This window comes from Ovis aries, chromosome 14 (assembly GCF_016772045.2).
Source record: "Ovis aries strain OAR_USU_Benz2616 breed Rambouillet chromosome 14, ARS-UI_Ramb_v3.0, whole genome shotgun sequence".
In the NCBI taxonomy this organism is placed as follows: domain Eukaryota; kingdom Metazoa; phylum Chordata; class Mammalia; order Artiodactyla; family Bovidae; genus Ovis; species Ovis aries.
The window spans coordinates 14,959,864-14,983,601 of record NC_056067.1 but is presented as its reverse complement, the minus strand read 5'-3'; the positions used below and the strand labels follow the sequence as shown (position 1 = coordinate 14,983,601).

Genomic DNA, 23,738 nt, shown 5'->3' with positions numbered 1-23,738 from the left:
CCACCCCTTCCCACTTTTTAAACTTCTTACTGGAAAATAATTTACATAGGCAAAGTCATGTCATCAACTTTCACACCTGCACCACCAGCCCTGCGCTGAAGACACAGACAACGACCAACTCCCAGAAGCATCCCCTGTGTTTCCTTCCATCTGACCCCAAAGGGTGCCCGCCAGCCATCCCGACTGCTACCAGCTCCCTCAGCTCTGCCTGCTTCTGTCCTTTATGTGCACGGAGTCTTACCTTGTACATGATACTGTGTCTGGCTCCTCCACCACGTGTCTGTGAGATTCACGAATATTACTGCAGGTCCCCGTTGCTGCACAGAACTCTGTCCTGTGCAGCGTCTACTGCTGATGAACACTGGGGTAGTTCCCACTGCTTTGGACATTCTAGGAGTTGTTTTTCAGCACACATATGGCTGTATTTCTGTTGGGTAGCTACCTAGGAGTAAAACTGTTGACTCACTGGTACCCTTGTGTTCATTTTAAATAAAAGTTGCCAAGTATTTTTCTTCCCACCTTCTTTTCTGAGAGTCTGCTCTCAGACCACATTCTGTGGGTCACACACACTAAACAGCAGCGCTGGGATTGGAGTCTATGCTCAGAGGCTGACCTCCTAACCACTAGGCAACACTGCCCTCCCATGCTTCTGAGAACAAAGACTCTAGTGTACAACAGAAAGCTGTGCGTATTTTGCAATGTAAACCTCCAAAAGAGGAATCCAGAACTTAGGGGAACAGAGCATTCTATAATGTGCAGTGGGCATGTCTGTCTACTCTTCACTCCAAAATGAAACACTACCACTCACTTCTAAGGCTGTTTGTTATTCAAACATCCTAAAAATGATCATCTGGAAAAAATGCAATCAGAGCCTCTGCTCATGAAATGTGCAAAGTGCGAGAGACCCTAGAGGATTGTCTCTAACACCCAGCTTCTCCACCTGGAGGCTGGGCTCTAGCCACCTGCAGCATCTGCTGCCTCCGTCCCCAGCAGAGGTGCTCGGGGTGTAACACAGCTGGAATGCCTGGGAGCTGGCCTGGAGGGGTTGCAGTGCCATCTGGAGGACACCAGCTGCTGCCACTCTTGGGGGCGGGGGGCACATCAAGGCCTCAGCCCAGGCCCTGCAAGACTCTCCCCATCTCTCCTCTGCCCTTTGCCTCCACCTCCTTCATCTCTGCTCCCCTGACCCTCTCTTTCTCCCTGTGCTTTTTCCTCTCTTCATTGCTTCTTCTCCTTCCCTCCTTCTTGCCCTTCATGTATCTCTCTTACTCTCCTTCTCGCGCTTTCTCTCTGGATGATTTTGTCTCAGGGACTGTGAGACTTTAAAAGACAAACTTTAAAAGACAAATTAAACAAACATGAAGCACAAATGTGAGGAAGGAAGCAAGTGAGGCTCACCCACAATCCTCCACCCAGAGATAACCACCGTGAACACCCACTCCAGAGGTTTATACACACACGTGTCCACACCTACCAACACACTTCCCACCAAATTGGGACCCTAAGTAGACAGAGCTCACACAGAAGGGGAGGCTTGTGGAAAGAGCTGAAGGAAGGCTTTCTTCCCCCTTGAGAAAAAGAATGAGAAGGAGCCCAGGACCACTGCAGGCTGCCCAGGGCCTTGAACTTCCAGGACCCAGACAATCCTAAGCCCTGTCTCCCAGCCCAGTCCTGTCAGCAGGGTGAGGCCAGGGGCAAAGTCAGGGAGAGGGCTTGGCAGTGGGGGGTCCCAGGACTGGCCTGGGGCAGAGAACTGCATGTGAGCCCTCAACCCCAAGCAGAGGCCAGATCAGAGGCGTGTGCTGGGGGCAGGAAGGTAACAGGCCTGGTACGTGTGTGTGTGCATGCTCACACAGCAGCCACTGGGGTCCCTGCCATGGCCGCACAAGTCTCTTTCCTTTGACTCAACTCTGGACTGATTCCCACCCTTAGATGTGTCTCACCTTCAACCCTATTGCAGGCTGGGCTGGAAGGGCAGCCTAACTAGACAGAGCGGGGAGCCCTCCAGGGTTGGCCTGGGGCCTTTGGGTTGTCTCTACATTTTCCCTGTTACAAACGTTCCATTTCCAACGTTCCTGAAGGATAAGGATTGTTACAAGAAACTCAGACAGCAGCCAATATCACAGAATGCTGGACGTTCTCCCTACCCTCCACCTCTTCAGTTCCACTCCCCGTGGAGGTGACCACCGGAGACAGCGGTTAATACCCGCTCAGAGTTATCCCTCACAGAAGCAAAAATATGAGCCCATGGGACATTTTGTTCCCAGTGCACTGGGCTGCAGAGTTCCACAACTTCCCTTTTCACTCACTCATCAAGGCTTCAGAGGCATTTTGCCAGGTCAGCACACACAGAGCTGCTTTGCAGTCGAGAGGGCTGCTCAGAGAGAGAACCCCGTCAAGATCTGGCAGGTAAGAACTATCAGTTTTTCCACATCTGCAAGTCCCGGGCACTGTTCACAGCCTGAGCAAGACTCAGAGAGCCCTATGCTCAGAGTCCCTACCTTCTAGCTGTGCGGCCCTGGAGACGTCACTCAACCTGAGGGCCTGTCCGTGGTGCTATGGGGATTAAGCGATCCTCTGTGTGGGAGGCTTGGCAGAGCACGAAGGGCACACAACTGTGCGAGCCACGACAGTCACCCCAGAAACAGACAAGCAAGGGGAGCAGTGGCTCAGCCTTCCGTGGGCTGGAGGCATGGAGCCGCTTCACCCCGCTTGTTTCCAGTTTTCCACAGCGTTCTCATTTATTCCACAAACAAGATCACTTTCCTCTTGATGCACTTATCAGATCACTATGTTTGGAGTGTTAGTCTGAAAAGAGGCTATTAGTCTGACCACTCTCTGTGGTCACCTCGGGCAGCACTTGGGGTCCCTGAACCTTGCCTCCTGTCTCTAAAATGGAGAAATGGAGAAATCAATCCCATCCCTTAGCTGCCTAGATGACAGGAGAAACTTCCTATAGAAGTGTAAACTGAGGTCTTGTGGACCTAGGGGGAATTGTGTGGGGTACAGGCTGTGCCCCACTAGAAGGTTCCCTCTTGTGAGGGCAGAAACATGGGCTCAGTAAATGCTAGCTGCATAATGAAGAACCCTGCTCACCTGAAATAAGAAAATCAAAGCCCTGGGTCCCTAGAATATTTAGCAAATGGACAGAAGGGAAGAGGAAATGCTGATCACACCTAGAGTGTGCCTCCTGCCTTCTCTCCTCTCCCTTCACTCTTTCCTCCTTCCCTCCCTCCTTTCCTCCTTTTATTCAACACACTGTCCTGACTTTTTTAGGGGAAGAAGAGATTAACAATGATACTAGCCGACAGCTCCTCATTATCACACACATTTTATGGTTTACAAAGCACTGTCACATGGTCACATGTTTTCTCTTTTGACCACTGAAATTCAAATTGAACTGGGCCATCCAGTGTTTTGTCTGACAACCCTGGCTCTTACCCAGCTTCTAGGAGACCTCCCCTCAGTTCCTACAGGCCAAACCGACCCAGGGCCTCCCAGTGAGATAAACTCCCCTTCCTGGTTCATCTGGAGTTCATTGACCCTGAATATTCATTGGAAGGACTGATGCTGAAGCTGAAACTCCAATACTTTGGCCACCTGATGCAAAGAACAGACTCACTGGAAAAGACCCTGATGCTGGGAAAGATTGAAGGCAGGAGGAGAAGGGGACGACAGAGGATGAAATGGTTGGATGGCCTCACTGACTCGATGGGCATGAGCTTAAGCAAGCTCTGGGAGTTGGTGACGGACAGGGAAGCCTGACGTGCTGCAGACCATGGGGTCGCAAAGAGTCGGACACGATTGAGCAACTGAACTGACATTGACCCAGGCTTCAGAAATGGCCCAAGCATCCCCCACCTGCCCACTGGCTGTGAAGAGAACCCTGTGCCAGACTCTTCAGGGTGAGATGACCTGGCAGGGTCTGCCCTGGAGAACCTCAGTAGGAGAGAGAGGATGCATTCATGAGCAACACTGTTAACAGGTGGCAAGTGCCAAGTACATCCATGATGTGGAAACTGAGGTCTGAAAAAGAAGTTATACAGTCTGAGTGTGAAAGCCATGGTGTGATTTCTACACCACTTTTACTACGCCTCTCTCTTTCTGAAATGTTCCCCTTCCCTCCTGTGCCCTCCTACCCCTTCTCCTTCCCAGGCTTCCCTCTAGACCACCATCAGTACCCTGAATGCTTGGTTCTCAGTGCTTCCCTTCCTGGGGGGCCACTCGTTCTCTCTTTCAACCAGTGTTTCATCAAGCGTCTTTGGTGTGTCAAGCCCTGGGCTGGACCACTGAGATCACCATGTGGGTCCTGACCCAGCAAGAACAACGGCCTGTCCTCTCTCCTCCACCCTTCTTCCCTCCCGCCTTGCCTTGCCTGCCTGCCTTCCTTTCTCCCTCCCTCCTTTCTTCTCTCTTTCCTTTCTCCATTCCTCCCTCCCTCCCTCCAGTCCAGTACTTCCTGCCCACCGCCTAAGTGCCTCTGAGCCCCTTGCTCTCATGGGGCTTTCAGGAAGACCCCTCGCTGTCACAGAGGAGGGGATGTACCCTCGGTTTTCTCTCGTTTAGTTTCAGAGCAAAGAAAGAGAACCTCTAACCCGAATGAAACGCAGGGCGTTTTCCTCCTGGTGGCGGAGAATCATTTCACAAGCCAGCGCGCCCTCTGGTGGCCAGAGTCGGGGCCCGGCCGTGGTTGCGTTACCCGATGAGCTCAGGAGGCTGGGCTTCCCGCGGCATCGCTCCGCCCCTGCTCCGCGCCCCCGCTCTCCCGGCGCCCAGGTGCAGCCCTCCCGCGGGGTGTCCCCCTCCGAGACCACCTCCTCCTGGAGCCTTCCGCCCCAGCCCACCTCAATTCGAGAGTTAAAGGCGGCACTCGTACTTGGAGCTTCCCACGTTATAACAGTGATGCGCTCCCACGGAACTGGAACCAAGGGTTCACCCAGGCAGACCCTGCCAGGTCGTCTCACCCCCCAGTCTGGCACGGGGCTCTCTTCACAGCGGTTGGGCCAGGGGTCGGAGGTGGGGGTTGCTCGGGCCATTTCTGAAGCCCGGATCAATGAATTCCAGATAAACCAGGAACCAGCTGGGAGGACCTGGGCTTGCTGGAGCTGAAGAAGTCTCTCAGAGGCTGGGTATTAGGTTGTCAGATAATACACAGGACGTCTCAGTTAAATTTTAATTTCAGATAAACATAAATGAAAAAAACTTTTTTTTTCCTTTTGTTTGTTTAAGTAAGTCCAGAATACTGGAAAATCCCATGGATGGAAGAGCCTGATAGGCTGCAGTCCATGCTAAGGGTCGGGCACGACTGAGCGACTTCACTTTCACTTTTCACTTTCATGCATTGGAGAAGGAAATGGCAACCCACTCCAGTGTTCTTGCCTGGAAAATCCCAGGGGCGGGGGAGCCTGGTGGGCTGCCGTCTATGGGGTCGCACAGAGTTGGACACGACTGAAGTAACTTAGCAGCAGCAGCAAATACTGTAGGGTGCACACATACTTAAGCTAAAAACTGTTTTTGTTGTTCGTTTGAAATTTGAATTTAAGTGATGTCCTGCAAATTATTTGCTAAATCTGGCGCCCTTACTGAGTGTAATGGCCCTATGGAGCCCATCTTAACAAGGAGGGGGCAAACTGGAGGGAGGCTGGGCAGGCAGGTTCCCAGAGGAGCCTGGGGCAGGTCAGGTGTGGGGTGGGGGGCAGTGGTCTGAGTCTAAATCCTGCTTGGGACCACAGAGACCAGTAATGCAAACTTCATATTTTTACATGGAATTTACATCCACATCATGGTGGTGAGGTGTGGGTGACAACAAGGAGAGGCTTGTCTGTTCTCAAGGTTCTGCTCAAATGCTGACCTTTGCAACCCGGGCCCTGCTTCCCTGGGACTGTAATCACACATGCATTAGCAACATTGTTACCAGCCAAATACAGATAGACTTTACCCACGTGAAATTTGAGGACTGAAAAAAAGTTATACAAGGTAAAAGCATAAGCCCTACCATTCCTCCACCACTTTCCTCTTTCCTCTCTCTTCCTGAAGTTTCCCCTCGTTCCTGTCCCCTCCCACCAGTGGCCCTCCCTTCAACATCTTCAAACTTGTGTCTGCAGGGCACACCAGCACATACCACAACCAAAAGCACCTAGAGGGTATCATCAACAATTGGTGTGAACCGAATGGGTGTCAAGAGGGAAAGCTGCAACCTGGGACGGCTACCTCCAAGCCTACCTCGTAAGGTAGGTAATTGGTGTCAAGTCCCTAGAATGATACCTCGCAACCCAGTCAGTGCTCTGTAAGCCTCAGCGCTTTCTTCCGTGACAACTGTTAAAACACTGATTCCTGGGGGGTGTAGCCACTCATTTTTCTCCTGGAATGATATTGCATTCCACTGTTTTCCCACCTTTGATGGCACTCTTTCACAAGACATTTTGGGGATATTTCCTTTGCTTTCTGAACAGAGGTTCAGGTGAGTCTTGAGAGCACAGTGTGATCTCACATTCCCTCAGAGAAACAATCTCTTGGCCTCATTTCCCGTGACCATGGCCGAGCATCTATGTTCCTAGCAGTATTAGAGCTCATTTATAATGATTTACAGTAATTATATTGGACAGGAGTTTGATGGCTATTAGGCCTCTTTATTTGGCTGAAAAACATTTGAAGCATGAAGCTGTGTGAGAGAATCAGTGCCAGCACCATCACGAAATATCCTTGTATTTGGAACCAATTTAGAGTGTCATTTTTGATATCACAAATTATCCATCTTCGGATTCCAAGTCCTTGGTACCTGTGTTCTCCTGCTCTGGTATCGGGAGGACAGCCAGTGGCCGCAGGCCTGCCCTGGGAGTGAGCAGACAGGCCAGCACCAGCCCTAGGAGCTGAGTTCCCAGGGGATGCTGGGTCACCTAACACTCAGCATTTTCACCAGCATCATTCCACCTCCTGTTAGAGCAAGGCCTTAGGATAAATGGAAATGCCATCTGAAGTCTTACTTCAGTGTCCGCTCCTCTTCCCTCCACTCACAGAGTGAAAGGATAGCCAGGACTGCCACCGGCTAGTACACATCGATGCCGGCTATTTGGGGCTGGCATTCATGCCAAACCTGATGTTCAGTATTTGAATATCACTCAAGTAGAACAGCCATGGCATTGGCTGTGAAGAATCTCTCAAGCTGTGACTGTACCATGCCAAAAATGCTGGTTTGAAAAGTAAAAAATTAATCAGCAGGCCAGATGTTTAATATTCCATAATGACAAATAGAATGTATTTCATCTAGATGTTTCTGTGTAAATATACTCTGGCTTTTTTTCAGATCACTGCAACCTGCCCACACCAACACCTAAGAGGTGGTTTCATATGTGTATATTTTTATAAACACAGGAAAAGTAGATTCTTCCCAGGAAGAATTGAAGTAAGGGCATGAAAGTGCAAGATTGACCCATGGCCACTGCCATTATTGTGACTGCCCCTGGAAGGGCTCAAGGGCCCCTCCACTCTCTCCAGGGCCCCATGGTAAAATGTCTTTTTCTAAAAGCAAGAACAGTAAATGCCATATGGTTTGTTTTACCATCATTTTAATGGGAAAGAACAATAAGGGAGCTATTACTGGGCTGAGGAGCTGGCTGCCGGGCCTGCCAGGTCCGATTCATTTATCCTCCTTTTTGTTGGAAAACTCGGACTGACTTTAATGATGAGAAATAATGTGGCTTCCAGGAGCCTCTCTCCACACTAATGGAGCCTGGGCACCCTTTCTTTAAATAGACATTGAAATATGCAAGAGTATCTATGTCATACGAACACCCCCAGACCGAGATTTGGACAATTTAACTGCTCTTGGTAATTGGATTCTGTACAACTTCAGCCATTTCGCTGTCTCCATTTGCTGGGTGAAATTCATTGTTTTAATATTCACAGTAAGCTTAAGGTTTCATTTGCACAGAGAAAACCTATGAAACAGAAACTTGAGGTAAGGATGGGAAAACTAGTGTTTGCGTGGGTGACTTTAACATTTCCCTCTCTGCCTCTGCCTGGGCTGGGGGAGTGCCTATGGGGCCAGCAGACACTGATAGTTTCAGGTCATCTGCTCCCTGTTTCTTCCAAGGCTAGGACAGGAAGCCATTTACTTGAGCCTGAGGAGGGTGATGGCTTCAGCCTCCCTCCAGAGAGATGGCACAAACCTGCAGGCAGGTGTCCACCTGAGTTGCCCTGGTCTGGAAGCCAGGGTCCGAGGAGCAGGGACCAAGGCAGCAGCTTTCTGCTTTAGTTAACTGCGCATCCTGAGTGCTGACCAGTGTTCTCACCCCGGCTGTGGACATGCCTGGCATCCTAGAGCCCACTGCTCTCTCTCCCTGGTACTTCCATCTCCACCCACAGCCAGACATTTCCTCTGAGCCTAAGAGCCAAAACTCCTACTGCCTTCTGACATCTCCATGTGGATGAGTCAGGCTCAACATGTTCAAAGCAACCTCCTTCTCCAGTGCTTCCCCCACCTACTCCCATTCCAGTGCTCCCTGTCTCCAGGAAGGGCCCTCTGACCCCTTCCAATGCCTAAGCCAGAAACCTGAAAGTCACCTGTGTCCTTTTGGAGTTATCCTTGTCCAACCTGTGTCCCTAAGAACAGACCATGTCGTAATGACGCTGGCATACTTCCAGCCTCCAGGATCTACGTGAAGAAGCCAGGGGAATCCATTCTTCTAGGCAGGGCAGCCTGGAAACGCCAGGAAGGTGGAACACTCCAGGAGCAGCCTTTGGCCATTGACTGATGGCGCTCTGATTCTTCTGAGCTGTGTGTTTTATCTCATTTCACCCAGCTTCCTGCAGGATTAAGCTTCAGTTGCCCAAAGGCAGGATGGGCTTCACCGACTTGCGATATGCATGGGACTCCATTGTTTAAAGGGCCTGTGCTTGGCTAAACACTCTGCTGTTTTCATTCTGAATTTCTCAATAATTTATGATCACAAGGCCTCACAGTTTCATTTGCACCAGCCCTGCAAATTGCACACTGGTCCTGCTAAAAAGGTAGCTGGCTTGAGAAGACACTGGCTGCCTTCCCTCCTTCCTTCCATGTCTCTCCTCCCCATTCACCTGTTTCTATTTCCTGACCCCAAATAAACTACTTGAGCTGAAATCCTTGTCTCTTGGTCTGCTTCTGGGGGAAGCTGACACTGACATATTCATTCCTCCAGAATCTGTCCACTGCCCTTGGTTTATCCTCACCTCACCATGACACTGTCCCTCTTGGACTACTGCAGTGGCCTCCCAACTGGTCTCTCCATGTCCACTTCGTTCCCTCCAACTCCTTCTCCACAGTAGCCAGAGGGCTGGTTGGTTGGTGGGTTTGAATATAAAGTTAATCATATCACTTTCCTGCTTGAAACATTTTCAGGGTTAATTGTTGAAGCTGTGTGATGGTATTAGGTACCATCCCTGTACCATAAAAGTAATTTATGGTACCAAACCATAAAATAATGATGGTTTCAGGCCCTGAATTTAAATCATTATAACTAGGCTCAACACATCTTAATTAATCAAAATACAACCATCACATTTTTGTCAAGGAGAAATAAGTTTATTTCTGTAGCATAAAAATCTGTGTTTTGGGATTCGATGAACTCTTAGAAAGCATTTTCTGCCTCCTGCTGGTTGTGGAAGCATTTTCCATGAAAAAACTTGTTGAGAAGCTTGAGGAAGTGAGTCAGTTGGTGAGAGGTCAGGTGACTAGGGCAGATGAGGCAAAACTTCATGGCCCAATTCATTCAACTTTCAAAGCGTTGGTTGTGCACCGTGTGGTCGGTTGTGGTCTTGGAGAAGAACTGGGCACTTTCTGTTGTCCAATACCAGTTGCCGTTATTACATTTATCAGTGCATCGATTTGCTGAGCATACTTCTCAGATGTAATGGTTTCTCTGGGATTTGGAAAGCTGTAGAGGATCAGACAGGTAGCAGACTACCAAACCATGACCTTTTTTTTGGTACAAGTTTGGCTTTGAGATGTGGTTTGGAGCTTCTTTTGGTCCAACCACTGAGCTGGTCATCAACAGTTGTCATATAAAATCTTCGTTTCATTGCATGGAATGGTTTATTGTTGTTGCATAGAATATGAGAAGATGACTCTGGAAAAGGACTTTTTTTTCCTTTGTGGTCGGCTCATGAGGCTCCCACTTATTGAGCTTTTTCACCTTTCCAATTAGCTTCAAATCCCAAACAACCATAGAATGGTCGACATTGAGTTCTTGGGCAACTTCTCATGTAGTTGTAAGAGGATCAGCTTTGATAATGGCTCTCAGTTGGTTGTTATCAACTTCCAGTGACCAGCCACTATGCTCCTCACCTTCCAGACTCTCATCTCCTTTGCCAAACTTCTTGAGTCATGCTGCACTGTACATTCACTAGCAGTTCCTGGGCCAAATGTGTTGTTGATGCTGCAAGTTGTCTCTGCTGCTTTGTGATCCATTTTGAACTCAAGAAAACCGTTCAGATTTCCTTTTTGTCTAATATCATTTCCATAGTCTAAAATACATAAACAGCAAGTAATATTTCATGAGTAAAAAACATAAAGCAAGAAATGTACCTCAAAATGATGAATAACACAACCACATATCTTTAAGAATGTATTCTAATATCCAATGGCAAAGTTCAACAATGCAAAACCACAATTACTTTTGCACCAACCTTAATATATAGGAATCTGTGATCTTTTTCTTTCTACTTTTGCATGTGTTTTTAAAACTCTAAAATGGAAGTTAAATTAAAAATAATGTCTCAATCACTTCTCAATGCTATCATGAGAATAGACAAAATCATGGTGCCCTATGAGGCCTAATGGGCTGACGGCCCTTGCTTTTTTACAGTCTGTACAGTAGCTGTCCTGGCCTTTCCCCTTACATGTACTGTGTTCCTTTTGGCCTCAGGGCCTCTGCACATGTTGTGCCCTCTGCCAGGAATGCCTTCTCTCATAATCTGTACTCTCAACAGTTACCCAGCCTCTCTATTTCTCAGTTTTTCCTCATATGTAAAACAAGAATGATATTAGTATTTACAGCACAGGATTTTCTCATAGGAGTGTTATTAGGATAAAAGTGCCTGGCACAAAGAAAACACTCAAAAAACAAAACAAAACAAAAACCCACCAACTAGTAATACTGTAAAAATGATGCTGCTTCCTCCAGGATTTGAGTAACACTGACGATCCAGGAAGCCTGGTCATGTTTATTCTGAGTTCCCTCAGTGTCTGCACCTCAAGATCCTAGGCCTGCTAGTTGCTGTCTGCCTCCCACTCATTACGGTGAGAATCAAGTTAACTTTAAAAGAGACACAGATGTGTAGAGCGGACTTTTGGACTCTGAGGGAGAGGGAGAGGGTGGGACGATTTGGGAGAATGGCACTGAAACATGTATACTATCATGTAAGAAACAAATCGCCAGTCTATGTTCGATGCAGGATACAGGATGCTTGGGGCTGGTGCACAGGGATGATCTGGAGGGATGATGTGGGGTGGGAGGTGGGAGGGGGTTCATGTTTGGGAGCTCATGTATACCCGTGGCAGATTCATGTCAATGTATGCCAAAACCAATACAGTATTGTAAAGTAAAATAAAGTAAAAATAAAAAATTAAAATAAATAAATAAAAATAAAGATATCGAGGGCCTACATGCATGAGGCATGATTATAGCATGCTTGAGGGACCCAAAAGGAGTTATATCACTCGGTGAATCAGAAGCCCTGAGGTTCTGCCAGCCTGCTTAACTGGTTCCTTCTAGCTGCTGTTGGCCTTTGATTGGGCAGCCACACTCCCAATCAAGTTCAACCTGAGGTTATCAGAATTAACCAGATGTCAAACACTTCCTGTCTGATTCATCCAGTTTCTTGACCTTCTACATGGCTCTCTGATTATGGTTAAATTGAGTATCATCACATCCGCAGGAATCCCAAAGGGCATGAGGAGGGAGTAGCCCATGGTGCCTACAGTAGACTGTTTGCATCCATACAGAATTCATGTGTTAACATCCTAACTCCCAATGTGAGAGTATTTGGGAGATGGTTAGGTCATAAGGATGGAGACCTCATGAATGAGATTGAAGTGAAGTGAAGTGAAATTCACTCAGTCGTGTCCGACTCTTTGTGATCCCATGGACTATACAGTCCATGAAATTCTCCAGGCAAGAATACTGGAGTGGGTAGCCTTTCCTTTCTCCAGGGGATCTTCCCAACCCAGGGATTGAACCCAGGTCTCCTGCATTGTGGGCAGATTCTTTACCAGCTGAGCCACAAGAGAAGCCCAAGAATACTGTAGTGGTTAGCCTATCCCTTCTCCAGAAGATCTTCCTGACCCAGGCATCAAACCGGGGTCTCCTGCATTGCAGGCAGATTCTTTACCAACTGAGCTATGAGGGAAACCCTGAATGAGATTGATACCCTTATTAAAAAGACCCCAGAGAACTCCCTTGTCCGTTTGGCCATGTGTAGTTACAGGGCAGCTGTCTATGAACCAAAGAAGCAGATCCTCACCAGACACCAAATTTACTTTAATCTTGAGCTTCTCAGCCTTCAAAAAGGTGTGAAATAAATGTTTATTGTTTAAGCCAGCTAGTGTATTGTTATAGCAGCCTGAATGGACTGAGACAATTACCAAGTGCCTAATAATGTCTAGTTTCTGTGTAAACTTTTTGAGATACTTTACTGATCATCCCAAAGTTACTATTCTTAGGGGTTCTAAGGTTCAGAAGAGTCTGGAAACATGCTCAAGATCACACTAGCAAGATTCAAAACCAGATCTATCTGTCCCTAAGCCTAAATTCTTTCTCCAGAGTTCAGCAGTTCTCAAACTCAATATTCCTGGGCTCCCTCCACCCACTGCTAATTCAGTAAATTAGGAATTTGTATTTTTAAAGTCCCCTGGGTGACTCTGAAGATCATCTAAGTTTGAGCACCATTTATGGGGGGCCACTGTATTCCCCCAAATCCAAACAAAATGGCCCCATGAGGCTGTCTGTGAGCTGGGCCCACGTTCACCATTCACCTTAAACAATTAGTTAGCCATTGTATTTTACATCATGCCTGTCTTATCTCAAATCAAGTCTTTTGACATCTAAACAGAAAAAGTCCTTTATTTATTGACCAAATCTCTGTCATAAGACAGCATTTGTTCTGGGACTTCACACACTGCAGACCCCTCTGGCGCTGTGCCCTCTCTCATACTGTAGCCACCGAGAAACAGAAATTGGGCATCTTTCATCTCATCTGTACAGAAAGATACATAATACATGCCTCAGCCTAGCACACGTGGCTTGATAGGAAGAGATGTCTGCCTTGTCATCCTCCAAGATTAGTTCCTGGAGTTCTATAGGCTCCTTTCTGGCAGGGAAGTTAGAGCAAGAGCTGCTTTAAAGATACAGTTTTATGCCCTCAAAGGCTTTAATAGACTGGAATCATGTGGGAGCTTTCTAGAACAGAACCATGTCTGCAGTCAGAGCTGCGAGTCTGAACCAATTCAGGACAGAAGTTGCTGCTTATGAATAGGGACTTGCTGAGCTTATAAATGGATTTTTAAAATGAACTTCTTGTCCCACCTCTGATTTCAGCACTGGAGAGTGCTAGATTATGCTTCTAATGCCTTTCCCAATTCAAAAATTACATTTACAATAAGAACCACTTTTAATAAGTCAAGGAATTTATCTAAAGAATGACTTATTTCATGCAGACTGTATTCCTCTCTATTCAAACACTATAACCCTCTTGTTCCACTACCATCTGCAGAAAGCCTCAAGGAGCAATCACTAACTTAATAGCTAAAGTAAATGTTTCAATTTTCTATATTAAAAATAATAATGTTGCTAAACTTAAACTTTAAAAATGAATTATTGGCTCTCTTGATGAGTCTCTTTCCTTCAGAGTTGGCCAGAAAATATGTTTAAAATGGCCCACAGAGTTAAAAAAAAAAAAAACAACTCACTAAGAAAGGCAGACACATGGTTCTGACGGTATAAATGATGATAAAACTTTTTAATGAAGAGCAAAACTTAGTCAATTAACTCCTGTCTATTCTATGTCAGGAAATGTGTTTGATCTTTGTGTTTCTTCTTACTAAACTAATTCGGTTTGCCTGATCAAGACTGTATGTAAACCAACTTCATAAGTGCAAGTTAATTTAGTTCCTGCATGTATGGGGTTGTCCCTAGTGGGTCAATGGTAAAGAATCTGCCTGCCAATACAGGAGATACAGTAAGACCCCCTGGAGAAAGAAATGGTACTGGGAATACTCCAGTATTCTTGCTTGGGAAATCTCAAGGAGCATGGTGGGCTACAGCTACAGTCCATGGGGTCACAAAAGAGTCAGACATGACTTAGCAACTAAACAGGTACAACTGCGTGTATGGCGGAGACGATAATGTATGGAGTATGGTTGGCCTTGCTTGTCTGGACATTCTATCACTTGGACTTGGGGACCAACGACATGCTAAGTACTAGCCCCAGGTTTTAGCCACTGTGACCTTTTTGCTGTGGTCACTAGACTGCCACTATATGGACAGAAACCAAAGGCACATTGAGGAAGGGACATGACTGAGCTAGGGATGGGGAGAGGAGAGGGGTTTCACCGAGAGGGGACTTTGCAGCCGCACCTTGAAGGATGACTAGAGCAACTGGCTGATCACGTCTCAGAGACTGAATAGCCAGCTGACTGCTGCACAGCCAGTGCAACCATTTCGTGCTGCAGAGCCAGTGCAGCTGAATCCTCTCTCCTTGCAAACGTCCGCTCCTCTGAAGGAAAATGTTACTGGCAGGAGATTTCTGCTGGCACACATCCTCAACTTTCCAATTCTCAGTCTCCATGATTTCCTTTGCTCACCCAGTGGACTGGCTCAGGCAGCACATCCGTGGCTGTGGTGATGGGGAGCACGTCCCTCCTGTTCTCCTTGTGATTGTCCATTAGCACAGTCAGCCCACAGGCAGGGCAGGACCATGCAGGCAGCTCTCTTGTCAGCTTGGCTGTGTCCCCCTGCCCAGTACTCATTTTCAGCTACTCTGATCTTTCTTAAATCTACCTACAGCCAGTGTCCTGTGCAGACTAGGGAGAAAAGACATCCAGTGGGCCACCAAAGTCTTAGGACTCTGGGCTGAGTCTTTGTCCAGGCATCTGAAAAGTGGTGATCTCTTTAGTCAAGGCTCCAAAACCATTTCCAAATGGTACTCCTTGTGTGTGATAGGCTCCATTTTAAGAACACTCAATTTATGAAAACCTGAATTGACAAAACAAATACTTCAAAGGCACATATGTTTGACTCCATATTCAGGCTGCTTCTTCAATCTGAGATTCTTTTATTTCATCAAGTCTGACTATTCTTTTTCTGTAGGGTCTTTTTTCTTGTTGTTAGCTATCTCAGATTCTCAGGGGTACTGACTTTTTTGTGACTGTGTCTGCTCCTATTCTCTAATGGTCTATGAATTTCACATGTGAGCCCATCTTTCCCGGGGGGGGGGGGGTTACGTGTGTGTGTGTGCACGCGCACACACGTGCATGCATGCTTTATACCCTTGTGTGTGTGCTCAGTCGTGTCTGACTCTTTGCAAATGTCTATGTGTATGCCTTCACACATGTTCTATGGACTATGGTATGTGAAAATAGCCACACAGAGCAAGTCTAAGTTCTTCTTTGCTGGACACCCAAGTATTTCACCTGTCTGTGGTTAGTTTCTCTCAATTTATTGGCTCTACATTGCTAAAACAAGCAGGAAGAGTAAATTTGGGTTCCACATCCTTGCATGGAGAAGGCTCGGGGTTTCAGTTTCTCAAAAAAGTCCTTTTTTTTTTTTTTTTCTATCCAGAGTCTTGACAGGATAAACCCCCATGCTAGGGTATGTATGTAATGGTCTGGGTTCCCTAATCACAGAGATGCTGCCATTTCAGAACCCAAGTTGACATAGGCATCGATTCCAGGTCCCTACCCCTTGTGGCTGAAGGCCATGTGCCCTGTCTGGCTGTGGCCAATGAACGGTTTCAGTCAGTGTCAAGGTCCAGTGTCCCTGGGCCATCATGGTGCTGACTTTCATGAGCAGCAATCTAGTGTGAACTCCTCTTCATTGCTGGCACCCAGGGAAATCTGCTTATTTTGTGCTTGCCCTTGAACCCTACTATTTAAAGTGGGCTTCCCTTGTAGCTCAGTTAGGAAAGAATTCGCCTGCAATGCAGGAGACCTGGGTTCAGTCCCTGGGTTGGGAAGATCCCCTGGAGAAGGGAGAGGCTACCCACTCCACTATTCTGGCCCAGAGAATTCCATGGACTGTATAGTCCATGGGGTCACAAAGAGACACAAGTTAAAGCAAGAGGGGGGAGTCCACATTAGTTCATCATACTATATACCGAAGTCCAAACTAGAATTAATATGTTAAAGGTAAGATAGTTCAACAAACAACTACAGGGGGCCAGACAGCTTCACTGATGAATTCTACCAAACACTGAAAGAAGAATTAATACCAATCCATCTCAAATTCTTCCAAAAAATAGAAGAGGAGGGAGTACTTCCAAACTCATTTCTTAAGGCCACCATTACTCTGATCTCAAAACCAGTACATCACAAGAAAAAAATTAAAGACCAATATCCTTCATGAACATAGATCCAAAAATCTTTAGCAAAATATTATCAAACTGAATTCAATAATACATTAAAAGGATCGTATGACAGAAGCAGAGGATATTAAGAAGAGGTGGCAAGAATACACAGAAGAACTGTACAAAAACTATCCTCACAACCCAGATAATCATGATGGTGTGATCACTCACACTCATCTAGAGTCAGACATCCTGGAATGTGAAGTCAAGTGGGCTTTAGGAAGCATCACTACGAACAGCGCTAGTGGAGGTGATGGAATTCCAGTTGAGCTGTTTCAAATCCTAAAACATGATGTTGTGAAAAAGTTGCACTCAATATGTCAGCAAATTTGGAAAACTCAGCAGTGGCCACAAGGACTGGAAAAGGTCAGTTTTCATTCCAATTCCAAAGAAACGCAATGTCAAAGAATGCTCAAACTACCGCACAATTGCACTCATCTCACATGCTAGTAAAGTAATGCTCAAAATTCTCCAAGCCAGGCTTCAGCAATATGTGAACTGTGAACTTCCAAATGTTCAAGCTGGTTTTAGAAAAGGCAGAGGAACCAGAAATCAAATTGCCGACATCTGCTGGATCATGGAAAAAGCAAGAGAGTTCCAGAAAAACATCTTTTTCTGCTTTATGGACTATGCCAAAGCCTTTGACTGTGTGGATCACAATAAACTGTGGAAGATTCTGAGAGAGATGGGAATACCAGACCACCTGACCTGCCTCTTGAGAAATCTGTATGCAGATCAGGAAGCAACAGTTAGAACTGGACATGGAACAACAGACTGGTTCCTAACAGGAAAAGGAGTACATCAAGGCTGTATATTGTCACCCTGCTTATTTAACTTATATGCAGAGTACATCATGAGAAATGCTGGACTGGAAGAAACACAAGCTGGAATCAAGATTGCCAGGAGAAATATCAATAACCTCAGATATGCAGATGACACCACCCTTATGGCAGAAAGTGAAGAGGAACTCAAAAGCCTCTTGATGAAAGTCAAAGAGGAGAGTGAAAAAGTTGGCTTAAAGCTCAGCATTCAGAAAATGAAGATCATGGCATCCAGTCCCATCACTTCATGGGAAATAGATTTGGAAACAGTGGAAACAGTGTCAGACTTTATTATTTTGGGCTCCAAAACCACTGCAGATGGTGACTGCAGCCATGAAATTAAAAGACGCTTACTCCTTGGAAGAAAAGTTATGACCAACCTAGATAGCATATTCAAAAGCAGAGACATTACTTTGCCAACTAAGGTCCATCTAGTCAAGGCTATGGTTTTTCCAGTAGTCATGTATGGATGTGAGAGTTGGACTGTGAAGAAGGCTGAGCGCTGAAGAATTGATGCTTTTGAACTGCAGTGTTGGAGAAGACTCTTGAGAGTCCCTTGGACTGCAAGGAGATCCAACCAGTCCATTCTGAAGGAGATCAACCCTGGGATTTCTTTGGAAGGAATGATGCTAAAGCTGAAGCTCCAGTACGCTGGACACCTCATGTGAAGAGTCGACTCATTGGAAAAGACTCTGATGCTGGGAGGGATTGGGGGCAGGAGAAGAAGGGGACGACAGAGGATGAGATGGTTGGATGGCATCACTGACTCGATGGACGTGAGTCTGAGTGAACTCTGGGAGCTGGTGATGGACAGGGAGGCTGGGCGTGCTGTGATTCATGGGGTCGCAAAGAGTCAGACACAACTGAGCAACTGAACTGAACTGATATCATAATCACACGAGATTTATTTGTGAAATGCAAGGATTATTTAACATTTGCAAATCATTGTTATACACCACATTATGAAAATGAAGGATGAAAATTATACAATCATCTCAATAGATACAGGAAAAGCTTTTGACAAAATTCGGCATTCATTTATGATAAAATCTCTGAACAAGTAGGTATAGTGAAAATATACCTCCATATGATAAAAGCTATGTGAAAGACAAGCCTATAGTTAACATCAAACTCAGTGGTGAAAAGCTGAAAGTATTTCCTCTAAGATAAAGAGTAAAACAAGGGTGTCCACTATTGCCACTTTTATTCAACAAAGTTTTGGGGGGAGGAACAAATTGTTGGAAGCTCTTGCCATAGCAATCAGAAAAGAAAAAGAAATAGAAGATCTCCAAGTTGTAATGGAAGAAGTAAAACTGTCACTATTTGCAGATGATATGACACTATATGAGGGCTTCCCTGGTGGTTAGTAAAGAATCCACCTGCAATGCAGGAGTCTCAGGAGACGGGTTCGATCCCTGGCTTGGGAAGATCCCCTGGAGGGGGGCACTCCAGTGTTCTTCCCTGGAGAATCCCATGGACAGAGGAACCTGGAGGGCTCCAGTCAATAGGGATGAAAAGAGCCAGAACCTACTGAAGTGTCTTGGCATGCACAATGCATGGTACTCTACATAGAAAATCCTAAACATGTCACAAAAAAACTACTAGTGCTCATCAATAAAGCCAGAAAAGTTGTAGAATACTAAATTAATATATAGAAATCTGCTGCATTTCTAAACATTAATGACAAACTATTTGAAGAGAAATTAAGGAAACAATCCCATTTACAAGGTATCAAAAAGAATAAAATACCTAGGAATAAATCTACCTGAGGAGGTAAAAGACCTGTACTGAGAAAACATTAAGACACTGATGAAATAAATTGAAGATGACATGAACAGATGGAAAGGTATACTGTATTCATTAATTGGATTAGTTAATATTTTTAAATGACTAGATTCAATGTAACTTCTAATAAAATATCAATGGTATTTTTCATGAAAACCTAAACAACCCAATCAGAAAACGGGCAGTAGATCTGAATAGATATTTTTTCCAAAGAAGATATACAGATGTCTGACAGACACATGAAGAAATGCCCAACATCAGTAATTATTAAAGGAATGCAAATTGAAATAACAATGAGGTGTTACTTCACTCGTCAGAATGACTATCATCAAAAAGTCTACAAATAACAAATATTGGTGAGGATGTGGAAAAAAAAGAACGCTGGTTCACTATTGGTGGGAATGTAAGTTGGTGCCACATTATGGAAAATAGTATACAGCTTCCTCAAAAAACTAAAAATAGAAATACAAGATGATCCAGCAATTCCAATCCTGGGTATATATCCAAAAAAACCCCACTAATTATAAAAGATATATTGCACCTCAGTGTTCATACATATATACACACAATGGAATATAACTCAGCCACAAAAAGGAATGAAATCTTGGGACTTCCCTGGTGGTCTAATGGTTAAGAATCAGACTTGCAATGCAGGGGATGCAGGTTCAAACCCTGGTTGGGGAACTAAGATCCACCATCCCACATGCCACGCAAGAAGGCCAGAAAAAACAGTGTATGGACCTGGAAGAGATTATGCTCAGTCGAGAAGGAGAGACAAATGCTGTATATTTTCATATATTTTTAACATATGAAAAATTAAAATATAAATATAGTAGAACAGAAACAGACTCTTAGAATAAATTAGTGGTTACCAGCGGTGAGCGGAGAAGGCAATGGAACCCCACTCCAGTACTCTTGCCTGGAAAATCCCATGGATGGAGGAGCCTGGTGGGCTGCAGTCCATGGGGTCGCGAAGAGTTGGACACGACTGAGCGACTTCACTTTCACTTCTCACTTCCATGCATCGGAGAAGGAAATGGCAACCTACTCCAGTATTCTTGCCTGGAGAATCCCAGGGACGGGGGAGCCTGGTGGGCTACCGTCTATGGGGTTGCACAGAGTCGGACACAACTGAAGCAACTTAGCAGCAGCAGCAGCAGTGGCAAGAGGGTTCTGATGAGAGACAACACAAAGAAAAAGGATCTTAAGGAACATACTACTAGGTATGAAATAAATAAGATACAGAATGTAATGTACAGCACAGGGAATATGACCAATATATTCTAATAACATTAAATGGAGTATAATCTATAATAATATTGAGTCATTATGTTGTATATTTGAAACTAATGCAACATTATAAATCAACTACATTTTGTAGTTGTACCAAGTTAGATCTTAGGGTTGTGATAGATTTACCATGGCAATGTAGGATATTAAGACTAGGAGAAATGAGGTGAAGGGTTTGTGGGAACTCTCTGTAGTATCTCTGTAACTGTTCTGTAAATCTAAAACTCTTCTTAAATAGTTTATGAAGCCCATCTTCCCCTCTGAAAAGGATGGCCAAGATATGCTTTCTTCTGGATCTCTGCTTAGTTAGAGACTAGGTAGTGTCTGCTCCTTTTTGGATGTATGGGTAGATCAATCCTGAGTATCCTTATTTCTCAAAATTTTTGCCCTTTAAGTCATTTTTCAGTTCAGTTCAGTTCAGTCACTCAGCAGTGTCTGACTCTTTGCAACCCTATGGATTGCAGCATGCCAGGCTTGTCTGTCCGTCACCAACTCCTGGAGCTTACTCAAACTCATGTCCATGAGTTGCCATCATGGACATCTGATACACATGTGATGCCATCCAACCATTTCATCCTCTGTCGTCCCCTTCTCCTCTCACCTTCAATCTTTCCAAGTATCAGGGTCTTTTCAAATGAGTCTTCTCTTCCCATCAGGTGGCCAAAGTATTGGAGCTTCAGCTTCAGCTTCAGCTTCAGCTTCAGCATCAGTCCTTCCAATGAACACCCGGGACTGGTCTTCTTTAGGATGGACTGTTTTGATCTCCTTGCAGTCCGAGGGACTCTCAAGAGTCTTCTCCAACACCACAGTTCAAAAGCATCTATTCCTTGATACTTACCTTTCTTTATAGTCCAACTCTCACATCCATACATGACTACTGGAAAAAACATAGCTTTGACTAGATGGACCTTTGTTGGAAAAGTAATGTCTCTGCTTTTTAATATGCTGTCTAGGATTGTCATAGCTTTTCTTCCAAGGAGCAAGTATCTTCTAATTTCACAGCTGCAGTCACCTACTGCAGTGACTTTGAAGCCCCCAAAATAAAGTCTCTCACTGTTTCCATTGTTTCCCCATCTATTTGCCAAGAAGTGACTGAATGGGATGCCATGATCTCAGCTTTTTGAAAGTTGACTTTTAAGCCAGCTTTTTCACTCTCCTCTTTCTCTTTCATCAAGAGGCTCTTTACTTCTTCTTCCCTTTCTGCCATAAGAGTGGTGTCATCTGTGTATCTGCGGTAAATGATATTTCTCCTGGCAATCTTGATTCCAGCTTGTGCTTCATCCATCCTGGCATTTAACATGATGTGCTCTACATATAAGTCAAATAAGTGGGATAACAATATACAGCCTTGACATACTCCTTTCCCAATTTGGAACCAGTCTTTTTTTCCTTGTCCAGTTCTAATTGTTGCTTCTTGACCTGCATACAGATTTCTCAGGAGGCAGGTAAGTGGTCTGGTATCCCCATCTCTTGAAGAATTTTCCACAGTTTGTTGTGATCCACACAGTCAAAGGATTTTGTGTAGTCAATAAAGGAGAAGTAGATGTTTTTCTGGAACTCTCTTGCTTTTTCGATGATCCAAAGGATGCTGGCAATTTGATCTGTGGTTCCTCTGCCTTTTCTAAATCCAGCTTGAACATTTGGAATTTCATGGTTCATGTATTATTGAAGCCTGGCTTGGAGAATTTTGAGCATTACTTTGCTAGTGTGTGAGATGAGTGCAATTGAGTGGTAGTTGGAACATTCTTTGGTATTGCCTTTATTCGGGATTGGAATGAAAACTGACATTTTCCAGTCCTATGGCCACTACTGAGTTTTCCAAATTTGCTGGTATATTGAGTGCAGCACTTTCACAGCATCATCTTTTAGGATTTGAAATAGCTCAAGAGGAATTCCATCCCTTCCACTAGTTTTGTTGGTAGTGATGCTTCCTAAGGCCCACTTGACTTTACATTCCAGGCCGTCTGGCTCTAGGTGGGTGATTACACCATCATGGTTATCTGGGTCATGAAGATGTTTTCATTTAGTTCTGTGTATTCTTGCCACCTCTTCTTAATATCTTCTGCTTCTGTTAGGTCCATACATTTCTGTCCTTTATTGTGCCAATTTTGCCTGAAATGTTCCCTTGGTATCTCTAATTTTCTTGAAGAGATCTCTCACCTTTCCCATTCTATTGCTTTCCTCTATTTCTTTGCATTGATCACTGAGGAAGGCTTTCTTATCACTCCTTGCTATTCTTTGGAACTCTGCATTCAAATGGGTATGTCTTTCCTTTTCTCCTTTGCCTTTTGCTTCTCTTCTTTTCTCTGCTATTTGTAAAGGCTCCTCACACAACCATTTTGCCTTTTTGCGTTTCTTTTTCTTGGGGATGGTCTTGATCACTGTGTCCTGTACAATGTCATGAACCTCTGTCCATAGTTCCTCATGCACTCTGTCTATCAGATCTAATCCCTTGAATCTATTTGCGACTTCCACTGTATATTCGTAAGAGATTGGATTTAGGTCATACCTGAATGGTCTAGAGATTTTCCCTATTTTCTTCAATTTAAGTCTGAATTTGGCAATAAGGAGTTCATGATCTGAGCCACAGTCAGCTCCTGGTCTTGTTTTTGCTGACCATATAGAGCTTCTCCACCTTTGGCTGCAAAGAATATCATCAATCTGATTTCAGTGTTAACCATCTGGTGATGTCCATGTTAGTCTTCTCTTGTGTTGTTGGAAGAGGGTGTTTGCTATGACCAGCGTGTTCTCTTCGCAAAACTCTGTCAGCCTTTGTCCTGCTTCATTCCGTATTCCAAGGCCCAATTTGTCTGTTACTCCAGGTATTGCTTGACTTCCTACTTTTGCATTCCACTCACCTATGATGAAAAGGACAACTTTTTTGGGTGTTAGTTCTAGAAGGTCTTGTAAGTCTTCATAGAACTGTTCAACTTCAGCTTCTTCAGCCTTTTTGGTCGGGCCACAGACTTGGATTACTGTGATACTGAATGGTTTGCCTTGAAAACTGACAGAGATCATTCTGTTGTTTTTGAGATTGCATCCAATTATCTTTTCTTAATTTTCATATTTCTAGTTGTTGGTCTTTACTGCTTAGAGAAGTCCCTCTAGTATTTCTTGTAAAACCAACTTAGTGGTGCTGAAATCTTTCAGCTTTTTCTTTCTGTAAAACTGTTTATATCTCCTTCAAATCTGAATGACAGCTTTTCTGGGTAGAGTATTCTCAGTTTTAGGCTCTCTCCTTTTATT

The 23,738-nt window shown here is 44.9% G+C and overlaps 1 long non-coding RNA gene across 3 annotated transcripts in view; it reads right to left on the bottom strand.

Annotated features, from left to right (window-relative positions):
* Nucleotides 1–7,548: 7,548 nt before the first annotated feature.
* The window catches only part of LOC132657733 (uncharacterized), a 41,876-nt gene continuing 25,686 nt past the window's right edge, over nt 7,549–23,738 (bottom strand). For all 3 annotated transcript variants that reach the window (XR_009596283.1, XR_009596281.1, XR_009596282.1), the window contains 2 exons: nt 20,075–20,375; nt 7,549–10,500 (listed from right to left, as the gene is read on the bottom strand). This is a non-coding gene — a long non-coding RNA (uncharacterized LOC132657733). The remainder of the gene's footprint in view (nt 10,501–20,074; nt 20,376–23,738) is intronic.